We start from the raw sequence: 20,485 nt of genomic DNA, 5'->3' as shown, positions 1-20,485 counted from the left end.
CTGTGCATGCCAGCGAAGTGGGCCTCTCCTAGCCCGGTTAGCAATCCACAGCTCCTGGCAGTCCACGTCCATCCCCACCAGGTGGTACCCAGGGGGCCCCTGTACCATGGCCTTCAGCTCACTGCCCACTCGATCCCGCTGCACAGACAGCACGCAAAGGCTATGTCAGTGGTTCCATTAAAAATCTGTATTGTCCAGTCCACTTACGCCCTTTCCCCCCCATATTTTTTTCTCTCTATTCTCTTACCTGAGTGTTGCTGGCAGTCAGCCACGTTGGTTCCTCAGCCCTGCAGGTGACGGTTCCCGCAGTGAAGACCTGGGGCAGGTGGCGCCATACTGCCCCTCCTCATGCCTGCTGACAGTGCGATGGAGCTCCCCTTTCCTCAGCCACACCACCTTCTGGGAGCTGCCAGGACACAGACATGATAACAACTGTACTTTAACCCTGTAGGATCAGTCCTTTCAGATGTTTTATTGTGTATGATCATGATGATTAGCAATGTAAATGCAGTATGTCTTCAACCATTGTTTTCTCCATTAAGTCAATTGAATTCCTATTTATGAAGTCATTCTTACATGCAACGGTCCACATACAGTGGAGCCTAGGTGTTTTCTGAGTGTTCCTCCAGAAGGAGATCTTATTGATCTCCAAAGCCCGGGTGGCGTTGGTGCCCCCCTGCCCCGCCCTCAGGGTCCCGTCCTCCATCTTGGACAGAAAGTCATTGGAGAAGGGGCTGCCCACGTTGTTTTCGTTTTCATCCTGTAGCCAAAACAGTCTCTTAAGCATTTATGAGTGCAACAGCGCCTCTTCAACCTCAGGAGGCTGAAGAAATTCAGCTTGGCCCCTAAGACCCTCAAACTTTTACAGATACACAATTGAAAGCATCCAGGCGGGCTGTATCACCGCCTGGTACGGCAACTGCACCGCCAGCAATCGCAGGGCTCTCCAGAGGGTGGTGCGGTCTGCCCAACGCATCACCGGGAGCACACTGCCTGCCCTCCAGGACACCTACAGCACCTGATGTCACAGGAACACCAAAAAGTTAATCAAGGAAATCAACCACCCGAGCCATGGCCTGTTCTCCCCGCTATCATCCAGAAGGTGAGGTCAGTACAGGTGCACCAAAGGTGGGACCGAGAGGCTGAAAAACAACTTCTATCACAAGACCATCAGACTGTTAAATAGCCATCACTAGCCGGCTACCACCCGGTTACTCAACCCTAAAGATCATTAACCCTAAAGATCATTGCGGTAATAGTTGGTGTCGCGGCGGACCATAGAGAGAGCAGTGTTGCCCAAAAGTACACAATTTCATTGTAGCCCTGGACAAAGTCATTGAGGGCTTGGTGATTAGTTAAGGTGTGCTTGTCCAGGGTTACAATAAAAATGTGTACTGTTGGGGGTACTCAAGGACCAGGGTTGGGAAACACAGAGAGGGTGCACTTGCCACAAGAATCGATCAATGTCAAAGAGAGGAGGTGTGCCCTCGTCCCATCTCTATGGAGAGGACAGTTCACCTCATTTCTCTTGGTCCTCGTCACGCTGCCGCCATTCTCCTCTGACACTCTCTAGATGACTCAACTCCACCTACAGGTCAGCACAGGAAAGACAACCACCTGTTGAACTATTTGACAGAAGAGCATATTTGATATTTGCACAGAATTCCTGGTTGATATGGGCAGTTCATTTTCTGTGTGTACTTCTTTATTACACAGTTATCATTGAATGTATACATTCCAGCTATTAAAAACGGTCATCCAGGAGGTGTCATGAAGACAGACCAATCCTGTGTTCACGCTTGTGCGACAGGGTTTTACCGTCTGCCACAGCGAGCTGTCGGTCAGCATGAGGTCATCAGAGGCCGTTATCCAAACACCTAGGCTGCTCCTTACCTTTCTGCACACAGTACAGTCGTGGTCAAAAGTTGAGAATGACACAAATATTAATTTTCACAGGCTGGTGCCTCAGTTTGTATGATGGCAATTTGCATATACGCCAGAATGTTATGAAGAGTGATCAGATTAATTGCAATTAATTGCAAAGTCCCTCTTTGCCATGCAAATGAACTGAATCCCCCAAAAACATTTCCACTGCATTTCAGCCCTGCCACAAAAGGACCCGCTGACATCATGTCAGTGATTCTCTCATTGACACAGGTGTGAGTGTTGACGAGGACAAGGCTGGAGATAACTCTGTCATGCTGATTGAGTTCGAATAACAGACTGGAAGCTTCAAAAGGAGGGTGGTGCTTGGAATCATTGTTCTTCCTCTGTCAATAATGGTTACCTGCAAGGAAACACGTGCCGTCATCATTGCTTTGCACAAAAATCCTTGCTTCACAGGCAAGGATATTGCTGCCAATAAGATTGCACCTAAATCAACCATTTATCGGATCATCAAGAACTTCAAGGAGAGCGGTTCAATTGTTGTGAAGAAGGCTTCAGGGCGCACAAGAAAGTCCAGCAGGCGCCAGGACCGTCTCCTAAAGTTGATTCAGCTGCGGGATCGGGGCACCACCAGTACAGAGCTTGCTCAGGAATGGCAGCAGGCAGGTGTGAGTGCATCTGCACGCACAATGAGGCGAAGACTTTGAGGATGGCCTGGTGTCAAGAAGGGCAGCAAAGAAGCCACTTCTCTCCAGGTAAAACATCAGGGACAGACTGATATTCTGCAAAAGGTACAGAGATTGGACTGCTGAGGACTGGGGTGAAGTCATTTTCTCTGATGAATCCCCTTTCCAATTGTTTGGGGCATCCGGAAAAAAGCTTGTCCGGAGAAGACAAGGTGAGCGCTACCATCAGTCCTGTGTCATGCCAACAGTAAAGCATCCTGAGACCATTCATGTGTGGGGTTGCTTCTCAGCCATGGGAGTGGGCTCACTCACAATTTTTCCTTAGAACACAGCCATGAATAAAGAATGGTACCAACACATCCTCCGAGAGCAACTTCTCCCAACCATCCAGGAACAGTTTGGTGACAAACAATGCATTTTCCAGCATGATGGAGCACCTTGCCATAAGGCAAAAGTGGCTCAGAGAACAAAACATCGATATTTTGGGTCCATGGCCAGGAAACTCCCCAGACCTCAATCCCATTGAGAATTTGTGGTCAATCCTCAAGAGGCAGGTGGACAAACAAAAACCCACAAACTCCAAGCATTGATTATGCAAGAATGGGCTGCCATCAGTCAGGATGTGGCCCAGAAGTTAATTGACAGCATGCCAGGGCGGATTGCAGAGGTCTTGAAAAAGGGTCAACACTGCAAATATTGACTCTTTGCATCAACTTCATGTAATTGTCAATAAAAGCCTTTGACACTTATGAAATGCTTGTAATTATACTTCAGTATTCAATAGTAACATCTGACAAAAATATCTAAAGACACTGAAGCAGCAAACTTTGTGGAAATTAATATTTGTGTCATTCTCAAAACTTTTGGCCATGACTGTACTCTGTACACTCTTGATGGCCCTGCAAGTCACAGAAACATACATACACACACACACATATATATATATACACACACACACACACACACACTTCCTCTGGTGGATGCACGTATAGTACACCCAGTGATGTACTGCTAAAAAAATAACAAATAAATAGGTTGACTGATTAAAACTAATTCATTCAGTAATGCTTATTGGCTTATTGACTCATCCCTGTGCTGCCTTTGTCTTTTGTCTGCATTTCCCCTGGTGCCCGTGTCCCTGAGCTGTTTGTTGTTCTGACCTACCTATGGGGCACACACTCCGTGGCATCCTCCCCCTGGGGTTCCATCATGTTGTCCCTGCAGCCAGGCCCCATGAAAAATTAAAGGAGAGCCACACTCTTGGAGCTCAGATGCAATCATTTAACTACCTAATAACCAACGTTTCAACAGACAAGCTGTCTTCATCAGGGTATAATGACAAACACTGTGGAGTGACTAGTTTATATAGTGTCAAAGGACACACACAGGTGTCTGTAATCATGGCCGGGTGTGGCCTGATATCATTGGTTAATTCTCAGATATAAAAATAACATACCAAAAACATGAAAGGATAGCATACGATCATAGATCAAATTTGGCTACATAGGCCTACAAACATTTACAATAGCAAAATCACAAGAATCACAAGAATGGCTTCAGATCAAAGTCTACGTTGAGGCCGAAGGGAGCAAGGGTCTTTAAATTAAAGATCCAGGCAGCCTTTCGTTTTAACAATAAATGGTTGAGGTCACCCCCTCTCCCAGGGAGGGTTACATGTTCGATGCCGATATAACGAAGGGACTAAATCGAGTGGTTTGCTTCCCAAAAAGTGGTCCGCAGCTGGATAAGTCGAGTTTTTGCACCTAATGTTGCTACGATGCTCTGAGATTCGTATTTTTAATTTGCGCTTTGTTTTACACACATTATTTTTACCACAAGAACAAGTTATAAGATAAATAACTGCCTTAGTGGAGCACGTGATAACACCTTCGATTGGGATTTGTTTCCCTGTTTGGGGGTGTTTGAAGGATCTACATTTCTAAGTTCCATTGCATTGAGCGCAGCCATTACACTTGTAGTTTCCATCTGGTAGGGGCCCAAATATACGCTGTGCAGGGATATCTTGGGGTGGTAAATCAGAGTTTACCAATTGATCTTAGAGATTTCTGCCTCGCGAGAATACGACCAAGGGAGGGTCCGAAAACACCTTACTGATACTGTCATCGGATCTTAGAATGTGCCAATGTTTGTGAACAATTCTCTTCATTTTTTCAGAGCACTTCGAATAGCAGGTAGTTAGAACGCATGAATGCTTCTTTTTGCGAGACTGTCCTTGAAAAAGATCATGTCTCGGTTGTTATGAATTTTATGAATAAATGACTAAACGATGTATACATTTAACTATAACTAATTGAATTCTACCCTGTTTTTCTATATTGATAAATAATGTTAGTTCATAAGAAAGAGGTTATGTAGCATGTACATGGGAAGAAAGGAATGTCTGTGTGTGCCTAAAGAAAACTAAGTGGATCATTAACCTATGTTTGAACCGACCAAGCTATAACTCTGTGGAGATAACAGAAGACAGCAAGAGCCACTCTAGGTTTTCCGTATCTGGGGGGGACTGGAACTGTCAGCTAAGTGGTAATAAACTGTGGTGAGACTTCAGGAGATAATCCAGATATAGTGTGTAATGTATGTGCGTTAGTGTGTTGGAATGGACTTTTGGTCAGCTTTGTCCTTATCGAAGAAGAGGAGGGACATTTAGAAAGCTATGACGCTGTGTGTGATATATAAACTAATGTAGATGTTTTTTTGAGTAGAGATCTCTCGAGAATAAACGCTATTGATTAATTTGGTGGCTGGTCTTTGTCTATTCTATGCAAATAAGAACCTTACAAATTCTTATAAACTGACAGAGTGTTTGCATTGTTATAATTAAATTGGTTAACGAACACATAGGAATCAAATTCCTTTATCAGGTTTGTTTTGAATTTTCTCAATAGCAGTATTAATCTGACCATTTTTGTACCCCCTCTCCTTGAATTTTCTTTGGGTCTCAGCTATATTTCTGTCGAAATCTGATTGTTTTTTGCAAATTATTTTGATTCAACAGAATTGGATGTAGGGCAAACTGCTTTTCAAGGGAAGCGGGTGACAACTATCAGTCCCTCAACAAACTATTACGATCAGTAGATTTCCTGTAAAGATCAGTGTATAGAACATTATCCTCACACAAGATCAGAAGATCAAGGAAACTAATTTGACGTGTGTCAGATTGCATAGTAAATCTCAGATGCTCAGAACAAGAGTTAAGAAAAGCATGGAATGCCTGGAGCTGTTTTGCATCACCCCTCCAAAGAACAAAAATATCATCAATATACCATTTCCAAATAATGATGTTAGGCAAGAAAACATTTTTGAGAGGATTGAAAATTGACTGTTTCTCCATGTAACCCACTTACAAATTAGCAAAGTTAGGAGCCATGGGGGATCCCATAGCAGTACCCTTCGTCTGAATAAAGAAATCATTTAGAAACATGAAGTAGTTGTGTGTGAGTACTATTTCAGACAATGTTATAATGCGTGCACAGGAAGGTAGTTCATTAGGGTCACGTTGCAGAAGAACAGGTTCCATAGCTTCAATACCGCCCTCGTGTAGAATATTCGTATATAACGACTCAACATCAAAAGTAACTAACAAAGTATTATCAGGGAGAGGATCAAGAGATTCAATAATAGAGATCATACTGCTGGTGTCCTTTCGCCTCTAGATTTACCAGGTTGCCCCAGCCATGCTGCTCCGTGCAGTGCAGGGGGAAGCCGTCCCACGTCAGCCCCATCAGCTTGGGAGTCACCCGCATCGCCAGCCTGCTTTGGCTGGCCCCCGGCGACCAGCTCTCCTCCCCCGACATCTTCACACACAACTTACGATACCACCTGGTAAAGTAAGAAGGAATGGACTATGGCCCTTCCTCAATGGGATTTCCTTGACTCACTTTTCACCATATAGGAAATTGTCCTAGTGTCCCTCGCAACGGACCTTCTTCTCCAGTGCATTTTGAGGCGAGGAGAAAGGATGCAAGGCATTAAGGAAAGAGAAATTGAGAAAGAGCCCAAATGGGAATTTGAAGAGTGAAATGGGGAAAATAACATTAGTGGGTGTTGCCTGATGTATGTCACAGCCACAGTTATCTGTACCATGGTGTTAGTGTGCTATATTAGTTAGCATTTAGCAAGATGGAGCTCCACAAGGGGCCCAGTCCAGCCTAGCTCACCCAGGATGTCCAGGCAGGTGCTGTTTCTTTTTGGGAAGCCAGCTAACCGTCTCCTTCAGCCTCTCCAGAGCCTCCCTACTGGGGCACCGCCCTGCAATCTCCTCCTTAGTGGGAGGGACCTAGGTCTGACAGCACAACACCACAGCTAGAGTAGTATCTTTGATGACAGTTGTGTTTGTGATGCTAACGTTAGCTCACGAATGTGAGGATGTCTGAGTTGGATAGCGTGCACTGCAGCACAACGGGAAGCTGTGAACCAGATGATTTGATTACTGCCAGCCGTGATTAGACTGTGCCAGGCAGTGGTCCTGTGTGGGCAGGGTTGAAATCAAAACCCATCTCTCATGTAAATTGTGACATTCTCAGTTACACAGATCTCATAAAATTCCGTTTTGGAATATACTGACTTTGTGACCAAAATTATTAACTTTGTAGTCAATTTTGACACTAGAATAAATGTTTAATTCATATTGATGCCACACAGGCTGTTTTCCACCAGAGAAGTTGTTTTTTCAGTTCAGTCGCTCTTTAATGCTTTGGTTTGGCCATATATTTTCATCCTGACAACTACTTGGAGAGGATGGGCAATCTACTCTGCGATTGCTATATCCATTATTTTTTATTTTAAGTAAATGATATCATACAGTTGAAGTCGGAAGTTTACATACACTTAGGTTGGAGTCATTAAAACTCGTTTTTCAATCACTCCACAAATTTCTTAACAAACTATAGTTTTGGCATGTCGGTTAGGACATCTACTTTGTGCATGACACAAGTAATTTTTCCAACAATTGTTTACAGACAGATTATTTCACTTAGAATTCACTGCATCACAATTCCAGTGGGTCAGATGTTTACATACACTAAGTTGACTGTGCCTTTAAACAGCTTGGAAAATTCCAGAAAATGATGTCATGGCTTTAGAAGCTTCTGATAGGCTAATTGACATAATTTGAGTAAATTGGAGTTGTACCTGTGGATGTATTTCAAGGCCAACCTTCAAATTCAGTGCCTCTTTGCTTGACATCATGGGAAAATGAAAAGAAATCAGCCAAGACCTCAGAAAAAAATGGTAGACCTCCACAAGTCTGGTTCATCCTTGGGGGCAATTTCCAAATGCCTGAAGGTACCATGTTCATCTGTACAAACAATAGTACGCAAGTATAAACACCATGGGACCACGCAGCTGTCATTCCGCTCAGGAACGAGACGCGTTCTGTCTCCTACAGATGAAAGTACTTTGGTGCGAAAAGTTCAAATCAATCCCAGAACAACAGCAAAGGACCTTGTGAAGATGCTGGAGGAAACAGGAACAAAAGTATCTCTATCCACAGTAAAATGAGTCCTATATCGACATAACCTGAAAGGCCGATCAGCAAGCAAGAAGCCACCGCTCCAAAACCGCCATAAAAAAGCCAGACTACAGTTTGCAACTGCACATGGGAACAAAGATCGTACTTTTTGGAGAAATGTCCTCTGGTCTGAAGAAACAAAAATAGTACTGTTTGGCCATAATGACCATTGTTATGTTTGGAGGAAAAAGGGGGAGTGTCACGATCGTCATAATAAGCGGACCAAGGCGCAGCGGGATATGAGGACATCCTCTTTTATTAAAGATGACGAAACGAACACTTTTACAAAACAAAACAACAAACGACCGTGAAGCTACAAACATTAGTGCACACACAAGCTACAAACGTTCAACATAGACAATTACCCACAAACACCTAAAGCCTATGGCTGCCTTAAATATGGCTCCCAATCAGAGACAACAATAAACAGCTGTCTCTGATTGAGAACCAAATCAGGCAACCATAGACTTTCCTAAACACCTACACTGAACACAACCCCATACATACTAAAAAACCCTTAAACAATACACACACCCTAAACTAGACAAAACACACAAACATCCCCCATGTCACACCCTGACCTAACTCAACTAATAAAGAAAATCAATATAACAGAGGCCAGGGTGTGACAGGGAGGCTTGCAAGCCGAAGAACACCATCCCAACCGTGAAGCACGGGGTGGCAACATCATGTTGTGGGGGTGCTTTGCTGCAGGAGGGACTGGTGCACTTCACAAAATAGATGGCATCAAGAGGAAGGAAAATTATATGGATATATTGAAGCAACATCTCAAGACATCAGTCAGGAAGTTAAAGCTTGGTCGCAAATGGGTCTTCCAAATGGACAATGACCCCAAGCATACTTCCAAAGTTGTGGCAAAATGGCTTAAGGTCAACAAAGTCAAGGTATTGGAGTGGCCATCACAAAGCCCTGACCTCAATCCTATAGAAGATTTGTGGGCAGAACTGAAAAAGCGTGTGCAAGCAAGGAGGCCTACAAACCTGTGTCAGTTACACCAGCTCTGTCAGGAGGAATGGGCCAAAATTCACCCAACTTATTGTGGGAAGCTTGTGGAAGGCTACTCAAAACATTTGACCCAAGTTAAACAATTTAAAGGCAAAATTTGGTATTCTACCAAATACTAATTGAGTGTATGTAAACTTTTGACCCACTGGGAATGTGATGAAAGAAATAAAAGCTGAAATAAATCATTCTCTCAACTAGTATTCTGACATTTCACATTCTTAAAATAACTGACCTAAGACATGGAATATTTACTCGGATTAAATGTCAGGAATTGTGAAAAACTGAGTTTAAATGTATTTGGCTAAGGTGTATGTAATCTTCTGACTTCAATTGTACATATTAATGCCCATGATTTTGGAATAAGATGCTCGACTAACAGGTGTCCACATAGTATTGGTCATGTAGTCTATGTCATACAAGCACTCACCAATAACTAGCTAAACTCAGCAAAAAAAGAAACGTCCTCTGTCAACTGCGTTTTATTTTCACCAAACTTATTAACATGTGTAAATATTTGTATGAACATAAGATTCAACAACTGAGACATAAACTGGACAAGTTCCACGACATGTGACTAACAGAAGTGGAATAATGTGTCCCTGAACAAAGGGGGGGGTCAAAATCAAAAGTAACAGTCTGTATCTGGTGTGGCCACCAGCTGCATTAAGTACTGCAGTGCATCTCCTCCTCATGGACTGCACCAGATTTGTCAGTTCCTGCTGTGAGATGTTACCCCACTCTTCCACCAAGGCCAATAAAGACATACAAACACGACAACAACATTCAAAACCATTTGTTAACCATTGAGTTTATTTTGTAACTTCGGGAAGGAAATAACCAAAGCCAATCAAGGGAAGGAGAGCTGAGGAATGAGCTTGTTAACTGATAGATCGGCAACAGCAACATTTCTACAAGTATGGAACCATTGCAAATCAATAGTTTTCTGTGTACTTCTACTAATCGTGAGGCTAGAAGACAGAGAGTACTGATCATGGACCCTTCCTCCCGCCAAGGCCGACCCACTTTCTTCATGTGTTCGTTGACCTCCTGGAGGCCCCGCCACAGCGTGAGCTGGAACCCAGTTAGACCAGAGATGGCCATGTGGAGACTCATTGTGTCCAGGAAACTAGCCTTCGAACCCTGTGGGACAGAGAACAGATACAGAGGCTGTGTTTCAATCCAAGGCAGCTACCTGCTGCCTACCTGCTTCCACTGGAAGCATCCTTGAGGATTGGGAAACAGCACAGAGATTGATAAAGGGCTCTCTTATCCGTATTTTTTTAAACTGCATTGTTGGTTAGGGGCTCTTAAGTAAGCATTTCACTGTAAGGTCTACACCTGTTCTACTCGGCACATGTGACTAATAAGATTAGATTTTTAGTGGCCAAAAGGCAGTATTATCATGGGCAGTGCCATTGAGGGCTTCCACCATTTTAATGTAGTCAACTGTGTTGGACATCCAACTTCATTGTCTGATCCCTCCTGGTTAGCCTGTTGGAGTCATGTCCAACCGGGGGATCAGCCAATAGTGAAGAAAATGTACTACTTCAATATGGATATTGCCTCAATGGCGCTGGCACAGATACAAAGATGAGTCCTCTATCTCTATGGGAAACAGCCAGACTAAAGACAGAGCATGAGCCACTCCAAAGACCCCAATGTCTGATTCACACTATTGGGCCCAACCGAGCCAAGTCTGTCTATTCTGGGATAGCTTGGGGAAAATAAAATATCAGAGCCAGCACAGTAGGGTTCCATTCGGCCCTATAGTGTGAATCCAGCATAAATTACTGTTAATTACACTAAATAGTGATGAAGTACACCTCAAAACGTGAACCTCAAAACCCTGTGAACTTTCAGCAGGTACTGCTCCATGATGTAAGATCGGTCAAAGCTAACATTGTGGTCCACAATCAGTTTCTACCTCCGCTGGGGGGGGGGGGGGGGGCGGATAGAGTTGTCCGGGTCTCCAAGGGGATGAGGTCAGCAGGCATCAGCTGGCTGGATCAGGAGTATCTCTCCTCTATCAGATGCTTGCTGGACCAAGAGTACCTGTCAGGAAACAGAATGATAGAATACAGTATTCAGTGAAACTGCAATCCACTCCGGCTCAGAATAAATAGTCCTTGTTAAATAATTGTAATCATTCCTGCCCAGTCCCAACACAATATTATACACCATCTATTAACCTCACTACAAAAGCCTTTCAGTATTTTTTACATTTACGAATCATTTTTACATTTACAGATCATTTTACAGTTACAAATACTAAGAAGTGATATAAACTCTCCTGTACTGAAATAAAGTAGTAATTTCCTCCAGCCCAGCGTAAAACCCTCCCTCCCACAGTAGAGGGTCTTGGTCCTCTCTTTCAGTCTCACCAGGCAGTGGGGGACACGGCCAAAGCCAGTGTGGCCTGCCTCGTCTGGGAAATCCACCCGTCTGGCCTCCCCATCCGGCCCGTAGCGCATCCAGCCCACCTCCCACACCCAGTCCTTGGGCATGGGCGGCAGCGGGGCCTGCTGAAGCTTACTGGCAGCCTCCAGGTAGGGCAGGCTCTGCTTTTGGGCCAGCAGGCGGAAGTGGCCGTCAATGTCCTTCCCTTCCATGTGGGGCAGCTAGAGCTTCATGCCAGGGAGCAGAGACCTCTTTCCCCATAGCTGGTGCCTCTGCAGGTGCCTGATACTCCGCTTCACCTTCTCGTCCTCGTACTCCTGCTCCGCGTGGCGGTTGATCTGCTCCTGGAGGTTTTGGGACAGCATCTGGATGTTGAGGAGGTTCAGGCGGGTTTCTGGGGGGTGGGAGCCCTGGAGAGAATGGTGCTTCTGGGTGGAGTAGGAGGTGCGGCATAGTGTCCTCCATAGGACAAAGGCATCCAGAGGGGACGAAGATGCAGAATTGTCTCACTAGTCGTGACAGTCAATTGTTCCTCCCCTTGGACTTTGGTCAGGAGCATGATGAAAACCTTAATGGAGAGAGAGTCAGGATGCAACTTTGTGACCATAACGAAACCATCCAATAAAAGCCATAAAATAATCAATAAACATTAAATGTAATCTTAAGATCATCAACATGAGAACATGATGATTGCTGAATAGACCTACGTTAGAAAACTGCTATAACTACAAGCGGCATTGCAGAGAATGGTCAGAATGCTGTGTTTACAACAGAATAAAAATATCCCTAAAATTCCTAGCTAACGTTTTGCAATCCTCAACTCGCATCAATGTGACACATATAAACAATGTTTATCGGGATTTCCAGGCATGGATTGTGAAACATTGCAGCAGACCAGGTATCTAGCGATATCCAGTGGCAGGGATGACCTCCCCTTGCGGAAGCGTGTAAGATAAAGCGAATGTTTTGCAAAGTATATGGCCAGTATTTGACCAAAATATGTTAAACAAATCAATTAGTCACAGGCTAAAAGTAATAATAATATTGAATATTATAGCGTGTTTTCATTAAACATTTATTGGCCTCGTGGCCTAAGGGATAAGGCGTCTGACTTTGAATCAGAAGATTGCAGGTTCGAGTCCTGCCGGGGTCGGTTTTTTGGGAAATTATTGACGGATAATCGGATAATGACCTAAACATGCACAACTTGCTTCGTCAATCAATGTGATGATCACGGATACAATCATACAACAGGCTATATAGTATGGGAATCAATGATATGTTCGTCTCTTAGTTATTCCTGAATAGAAAAATCCATCTCTTTATGACATTCTGTGCAGTTCATGCTCTTTGCAAAGTAAACTTGCTGGGCTATTCAATTGATTTGGCCTTTATCCTTAACCAAAATAGGATTTAAAAATATAAAAAAATCTTATGGAAAACCATCGCTAGGGGTCAGTCTGTCCATTCAAACTGAGAATATACCTCCCATTACCCTCTGCATGAAGGAAGGCACACAACAATAACAAAATCTCAGAACGAATTAACACAACTGGGCTTTCATTGCTCGAATTAGATAGACCTACATTCATGATACAAAGTCATGATGGTGATAGGCCCAGTAGAATCACCTTACGTTTATTATATGTCCATTTCTCATGGCATAAATTTGTATTCAGCTATTTTGACTACATGTGGGCATGTTGTAAGACATTTTTTTTCATAATTTCTGTCAAATGTAGGCCTACATAAAAAAATGAAATGCATTAAAATGTTGCCACTGTGGTGCAAAGGGAGTGGAATGCGTGGACACCAGTAGGTCACAGTCTTGGAGCGCTGGTAGGGTCACCGGCAAGAACTTGGCCCCTGCCCTGCCCCATGTGCTTTGTTAGCTGACAGTGTCACGAACGATGAGCATACATCATGTTGTTGTGATTCTGGATGGTCAGGTAGCTAGCAACAATGACAAGAAACTGCCTGCCATGTGTTGAATCATAAGTGGCTCGTTTGATCTTGTTCTTGATACCAAGTCTTGTTTTGTGGTGTTTTGACTGCCACGTCTATGCAAATATGGCTTAAATGTGCTAGCTAACCAACAACTGTAACGATGTATTTGAGAGAAATGTGTGCATTGTGCAACTTTGTTTTCAATAAACATTGGAGACAAAATATAGCTTAAATGTTGTCAACAATCTAAGAAGGGGGTTATCAAGGCACAAGGCGAGACCCAGATGCAGACACAGGAGGCAGATGGTTGGAGTCTTACAATGTTTAATAATCCAAAGGGGTAGGCAAGAGAATGGTCGTGGACAGGCAAAAAGGTGAAAACCAGATCAGAGTCCAGAAACAGGCAAGGGTCAAAACCGGGAGGACTAGAAAAAGGAGTACAGGAAAAACACGCTGGTTGACTTGACTAAACATACAAGACAAACTGGCACAGAGAGACAGTAAACACAGGGATAAATACACTGGGGAAAATAAGCGGGACTTGGAGGGGGTGGAGACAATCATAGGAACAGGTGAAACAGATCAGGGCGTGGCAGGGGGTAGCTGCATCCCAATATGGCGATTGGAGTATGGGTGAGTGGGTGTGTCGAAAGGAAATTAGTGGGCGTGTGGAAAGGAGTGGGTGTGTCAAAAGTGCTCTGCCATACATTTGCCGGTTTTGATTGAGCTATGTTTTTTGGGGGTCACTCAACTAGGATGTTGTAGCGACTTTTGTACACCAGTAATGCCCATTTGATGTGGACTTCAGTTATAAGAACAGTTTGGGCTGACCGGGTTTGAAGTGGAGGGAGTACAGGGCTTAGCATGTCTCTCAAGGAGGCTAAAAATACATTTTGGCTTGGAAAAGTAACATTTTCAGAAGGAGGCGATAATTTGTTAAGGGAGGAGAAAGTAGCCACCCTTTGCCTTGATGACCGATTTGCACAGTCTTGGCATTCTCTCAACCAGCTTCATGAGGTAGTCACCTGAAATGCATTTCAATTAACAGGTGTGCCTTGTTAAAAGTTCATTTGTGGAATTTCTTTCCTTCTTAATGTGTCTGAGCCAATGAGTTGTGTTGTGACAAGGTAGGGGTGGTATACAGAAGATTTGGTTCATAATATGGCAAGAACAGCTCAAATAAGCAAAGACAAACGACAGTCCATCATTACTTTAAGACATGAAGGTCAGTCAATGCGGAAAATGTCAAGAACTGTGAAAGTTTCTTCAAGTGCAGTCGGAAAAACCATCAAGCGCTATGATGGAACTGGCTCTCATGAGGACTGCCACAGGAAAGAACGACCCAGAGTTACCTCTGCTGCAGAGGATACGTTCGTTAGAGTTAACTGCACCTCAGATTGCAGTCCAAATACATGCTTCACAGAGTTCAAGTAACAGACACATCTCAACATCAACTGTTCAGAGGAGACTGAGTGAATCAGGCCTTCCATGATTGAATTGCTGCAAAGAAACCACTACTAAAGGACACCAATAATAAGAAGAGACTTGCTTGGGGCAAGAAACATGAGCAATGGACATTAGACCGGTGGAAATCTATCCTTTGGTCTGAAGAGTCCAAATTTGAGATTTTGGTTCCAACCGCCATGTCTTTGTGAGACGCAGAGTGTAGTTCCCACCGTGAGGCATGGAGGAGTAGGTGTGATGGTGTGGGGGTGCTTTGCTGGTGACACTGTCAGGGATTTATTTAGAATTCAAGACACACTTAACCAGTATGGCTACAGGAGCATAGCTACAGCAGCATTCTGCAGCGATACGCCATCCCATCTGGTTTGTACTTAGTGGGACTATATATATATTTTTAAAGGACAATGACCCAACACACCTCCAGGCTTTGCAAGGGCTATTTGACCAAGGAGAGTGATGGAGTGCTGCATCGAATGGCCTTGGCCTCCACAATCACCCGACCTCTGAGATGGTTTGGGATGAGTTGGAGTGTGAAGAGAGTGAAGGATAAGCAGCCATCAAGTGCTCAGCATATATGGGAACTCCTTCAAGACTGTTGGAAAAGCATTCCAGGTGAAGCTGGTTGAGAGAATGCCAAGTGTGTGCAAAGTTGTCATTTAGGCAAAGGGTGGCTACTTTGAAGAATCTGAAATCTAAAATATATTTTGATTTGTTTAACACTTTTTTGGTTACTACATGATTCCATATGTGTTATTTCATAGTTTTGATGTCTTCACTATTATTCTATAATGTAGAAAATAGTAAAAATAAATAAAAAGCCTTGAATGAGTAGGTGTGTCCAATTTTTATCTAGTACTGTATGTTTCAGTAAGATTGGCTTCTTAGTCTCGCGATGTAGCACCTCCGGGTGTAGAAACTCTGGTAATAGTGCTCACTTTTGCCCCTAGTGGCCAGTTTTGAAGGCATTTCCTGACGTCCTCAGGACATGGATAGACGTCCAATTTTGACGTCAATCTTGAACCACCTGGCTGATTGGCTATACAGTTAAACCATGCAAGGTGGTTAACTGTAGGCTACACATGCTCAGTTTTTTTTGTAAGATAGACAGTCATGTCCCTTTGGACAGGAAATTAATATCCAAGCTCGAACAGTTATTTGGACACAGCCATTCTCAAAACATCACTCATATAGGCTGTTTCAACGTGCATTAGTCATCTATTTCATTGGAAAGTTTATAGGGACATATATTCAACGTACACCACAATAAGTGTTGTTTGTGTTCACAAACAAAATAAACACCAGAACATTGGACCAACTACTGAGAGAAAAGTCATAATTTCATTCATGGCAGATTAGTCAAATGGAAAAATAAAGTCTGAGTTCAAATTCCACCAATTCAAATAATATAATGGCTTCGAACGTCAGAGAATCAAATATAAACTCCCATATAGGAATTGAGTCATCATTCAGCCATAAAGCAGTTAGAATTTAATGTTACTGAATTAGGCTACTATGACATTAATCAATCACCTACGTGTACGTTGCCATATTGTAATCAATGTTGCTGGATGAAAAATCGCCTTTTACGCACCAGTTAGGCCTACGCATAAATGATTATAGCTATCAAGTGAAATTTACAAATACCTCTTAGTTTTGTGTCTGCGTGATGGCTTTCCCTATATGGCTACGTGATGGCCTACATTTATAGAGTAAACATGAGTCATAACGTTTGTTGTAAGAAGCCATAACTGGGAATCATCAAATATATTATACTGTAGATTGCTCCGTGTAGGTTGCATTGCCTTATCATAATCGCAAGCGTACAATAACGCTTCCATAACCGGCACATTTGGATTCCCAAGCTGTAGCAATTGGCACTGACTTTTTAATGGAGTAACTCAATAAGTCTTAATAAGAAATGTAAAGACTATGTACCCGTGGCTCCCATGCACCTTACTAACACATGCGCACATAAAAACCTTTCGTTACATCTGGTTCTGTGATTGGACATAAAACAAACTGCCACTGGAATGACGTCACGGAGGCCGTAAATTGTCAACAGAGGACGCGCGCAGCAGGCGAGTAGAGCTCCGAGGACTAGTGAAGGAGACGGACTAACCCGGGGAAGACCGTGCATATTAATCCAATGATTGGATCGACAGATGAAAAGTGAGACCGCGAATTAGCCAGACATACGCACGTGGAGGGAAGATAGAACTGAAGACTAAATAAAGGGGATTCCAAAAATGTATTTATTCATCTTGGACCTATAACACAAGTAAGCCATATCAGCATCACTAAGAACTGACATGGTATCTCATTCCATGGATTGATTGCATTTTACAATGAATCTGTTCTCTCGTCATGTCCATGGTCTGCCTGCTACCTTGGATGTGTCTGATTTGCTGGTGGTCGCCTTTTACTTACAATTATCGTTTTTTAGTTGTGCCATGTTTAGAAATAGGCTTGCGCTTCTGGCATCGGTGACATTGAGCAGATTGGGGTATATGTTATTTCTTTACATCAGATATACAATAAGCCTACATTCTTGTCCAAAGTGTTATAACAATGTAGGCCTACTGTGTTATTTTCAGTAATAGATTACAATACAGTAATTTTGTAGGTTATAGCCTTCTTGCTTTTGATGAGAATAGCCCTTGGTTCAGAAAACAGGTCATTGGCACGAAGTCTCATTAAAAGTGACCAGGCCTAGAAGCACACAAAGGCAACTCTGCAATCATATGACAGTCTGTTAAATAGGTCTCCTTTCATGTCTTGTATGTTTGTAAACGGGTCGGAACGTGGTTGAACCGAAGCATGGCAAAGGGCCGAGACATCCAAGTCATCCTCTAAATATGTTAAACTTCTAAACAGGGACGTATAGGCCATGAGCAAATCAGTCTTTGAAGCTAGTATGCACAACTAGGCCTAGTGTTGTTGTTCTTAAAATTATATACACAACAAATAAGTATTGCGATTAAGAATACTCCCAGAATAGAAGTAAACCTAGGCCTGCTTTCAATTGTCTATATGCCTATGTAATTTGATTATAGACAAGGACTTGTTAAATCTGGTTGTAGTTCTGTAACCTGTTTATTAATGGAAAGAAGGAAAATAACTGTCCAAATGCAAACAAAACCAGTACGCCCTATGCAGCCCAAACCCTTACACAACTAATTAGTAATTTCGTAAATACAAATGTAATTTTGCCTTTTTTTCAGTGGAAGTTCAATAGTTTAATTTCTGTGTAAGTGTTGTCCAATTATTTTAGCCAAATTAAATGTAACAAAGCACCTGTTGGTTAGGTCAGTGTCATGCTAATTAATCAACACTTTTCACACCACATTTACTGAATTACCTACTAAGATTACAATTGTCATTTTCAAGATATAACACAATAATATACTATTTTACTAGACTATGATTTCATACTAGACTACAGGAAAATATCCATTATTTTTCTCTCTCTGAGATAAATGAAAACATCTCAAATTGTCAAGGAAACATCTCCAAAATGTTGCAGAGATATCTCCTAAATTACGATACTTGATTAATTTAATTTGGTGACAGAGAACTATAGGCTCAACATAAACCAGGTCGCATGCGCATATGATACAAACACTTGTATTTATCATAGAACAAATGATGAACCTCTCTGTTCGTACCGTTTTTTTGTTTTGGTAAGCTAGAAATACATTTATGTTTTATTCAATCAAAGGCAATGTAGTTTTTAACTCGAATCGATTGTAGCTCTAGATATTTTAAAGGCTACTTGTTAATGGAACTTAATACTGATTATGTTTTATTTTGAATCTATTATAGATATTAGAAAATTAAATATAATCGAATGACATGCCTATTAATAATAATGTATATCAGTATAGGCCTTTTTGTTGTCATAGCCTGAAAGAAGTGGTGCTATATTGTAATTACAGGCCAAACTGTATAAACCCACTTATAGTCCATGTTATTCCAGGTCTTATTGGTCTTTTAAAAATTATTTTGTTGCTTTGCTGTCAGTGTCCTGTCTTCACGCCACATGGACATCTACGAATAGAATAAATTGACATCTCTAGAATAGAAAATAATTCTTCCCCTCTTATTTTCGGCCATCATTTTAAAGGAAATTTATAGCCTAATGGTCATAAGCATATTTAAATCATATATGTCATTCCTTCCTCTCTTAAGGTGTCTGATGAAGCACGCCATCACTACCTGCTCACCAATCCGTCATGAGTTTGAGGCAGCAAGACAAAGTAGTCTACGAAAATGTGAACCGGAGGTCGTTTTCTGTCTTTGGTTATCTAGCTGTATGAGTGTTAAATACCTGTCATAAAGCTAGATAACCGAAAGTAGAAATTACTTCCACATTCTTGTTCCGGTGGAAAATAAGGCGTAGGGTATGCCTACAACTAAATTGGGCCTTTTGACAAGGTTCGCCAAGTTCCACCTCAAAGGTAAGCAACACGTCATGTTGTTAATTTTAAAACAATTAACATATTTGTTGTCACACTGCTTGCAATGAAATTGGTACAAAATGATGGTGTTTTTAATATTTTGTAAAACGCTTACAAATCGAATCAAATCAACAATAAAAAATGGTAGACTTTTTAATTTCAGACAAAAAAATATGAACAGATAGCCTAGCCTACTTTTCTCCCAACTCACTGACATCGTAAAACATTTCTTAGTTTTGATATGGCCCTCTCGGCAGTTTTTCTTGGCATATTTGGCTGTTTCCTAATGACTATGTTTATGGCCTAATAAGGACTACAGGCCTCTCTTTACATTTGTAATAAATAAATAGTTAAACATCGTTGCATTTTTTATTATGGCTTGGTGCTGCCATAAAAGCTATTTAAACAGGCACATGACTCAAATAATTTGGTGGGACACATGTATATGCTTATACTAGGGCCTGATGTTGACAAATGTTTTTCGATTTCGATTTAATTTTGGTTGGTGGCATTAGTCGGGGTTGTATGAATCTGTTTCGATTGGTTGGATTAGTTTGTCTTCTTGGGGCGATTATTCGCGGAGTCTGGCCACTTGGGAGCTGTCCCGTCCATTCTAGAACATGATGCTGAATGCTAAACAGCTCGCGCCCACTCGGAGAGAACGGCGCGCGCTCTCTGGCGGGGTTTCAACTTAAACCACCACCCTGTCAACACTTTGTCATCACCACCAATGTGTACACAATTAGGCCTCCTAACTGAAATTAATCTCTTTTACAATTTGGCAAAATATTACAGTAAGCCTATTCCTTATTCAAGCCATTAGGAAAACAAAAAATGTAAGGATGTTTGAAATAATGGTCAAAGCACTAAGTGTTTCAGGCAGTGTAGGCTATTTGAATAAACAATACACTAGCAATGCAACTGAAGTTGAATGGTTTAGGCCTACTCTAAGAATACACCCATGGGTAAGAAAAACACTTGCAGACTGCAGTTAAAATTAAAGTGCATCTGAGAGCTTGGGAGTAATTCTACCAATACCTTGACCTCTCAATAACAAGGGCAGGGGCATCCAGGATACAGGGCTTGAACAT

At 42.3% G+C, this 20,485-nt stretch overlaps 1 non-coding gene and 1 pseudogene across 1 annotated transcript; one reads left to right on the top strand and one right to left on the bottom strand.

Annotated features, from left to right (window-relative positions):
* The window catches only part of LOC120065917, a 27,175-nt pseudogene extending 6,690 nt beyond the window's left edge, over positions 1-20,485 (bottom strand).
* Positions 12,607-12,679, top strand: trnaq-uug. Its single transcript has one exon. It is a non-coding gene; the product is annotated as a tRNA-Gln (tRNA).

The sequence above is a fragment of the Salvelinus namaycush genome, chromosome 21 (assembly GCF_016432855.1).
Source record: "Salvelinus namaycush isolate Seneca chromosome 21, SaNama_1.0, whole genome shotgun sequence".
Taxonomy (NCBI): Eukaryota; Metazoa; Chordata; class Actinopteri; order Salmoniformes; family Salmonidae; genus Salvelinus; species Salvelinus namaycush.
Note: the sequence above shows the minus strand (reverse complement) of the source record. Positions and strands in the feature narration are given on the sequence as shown.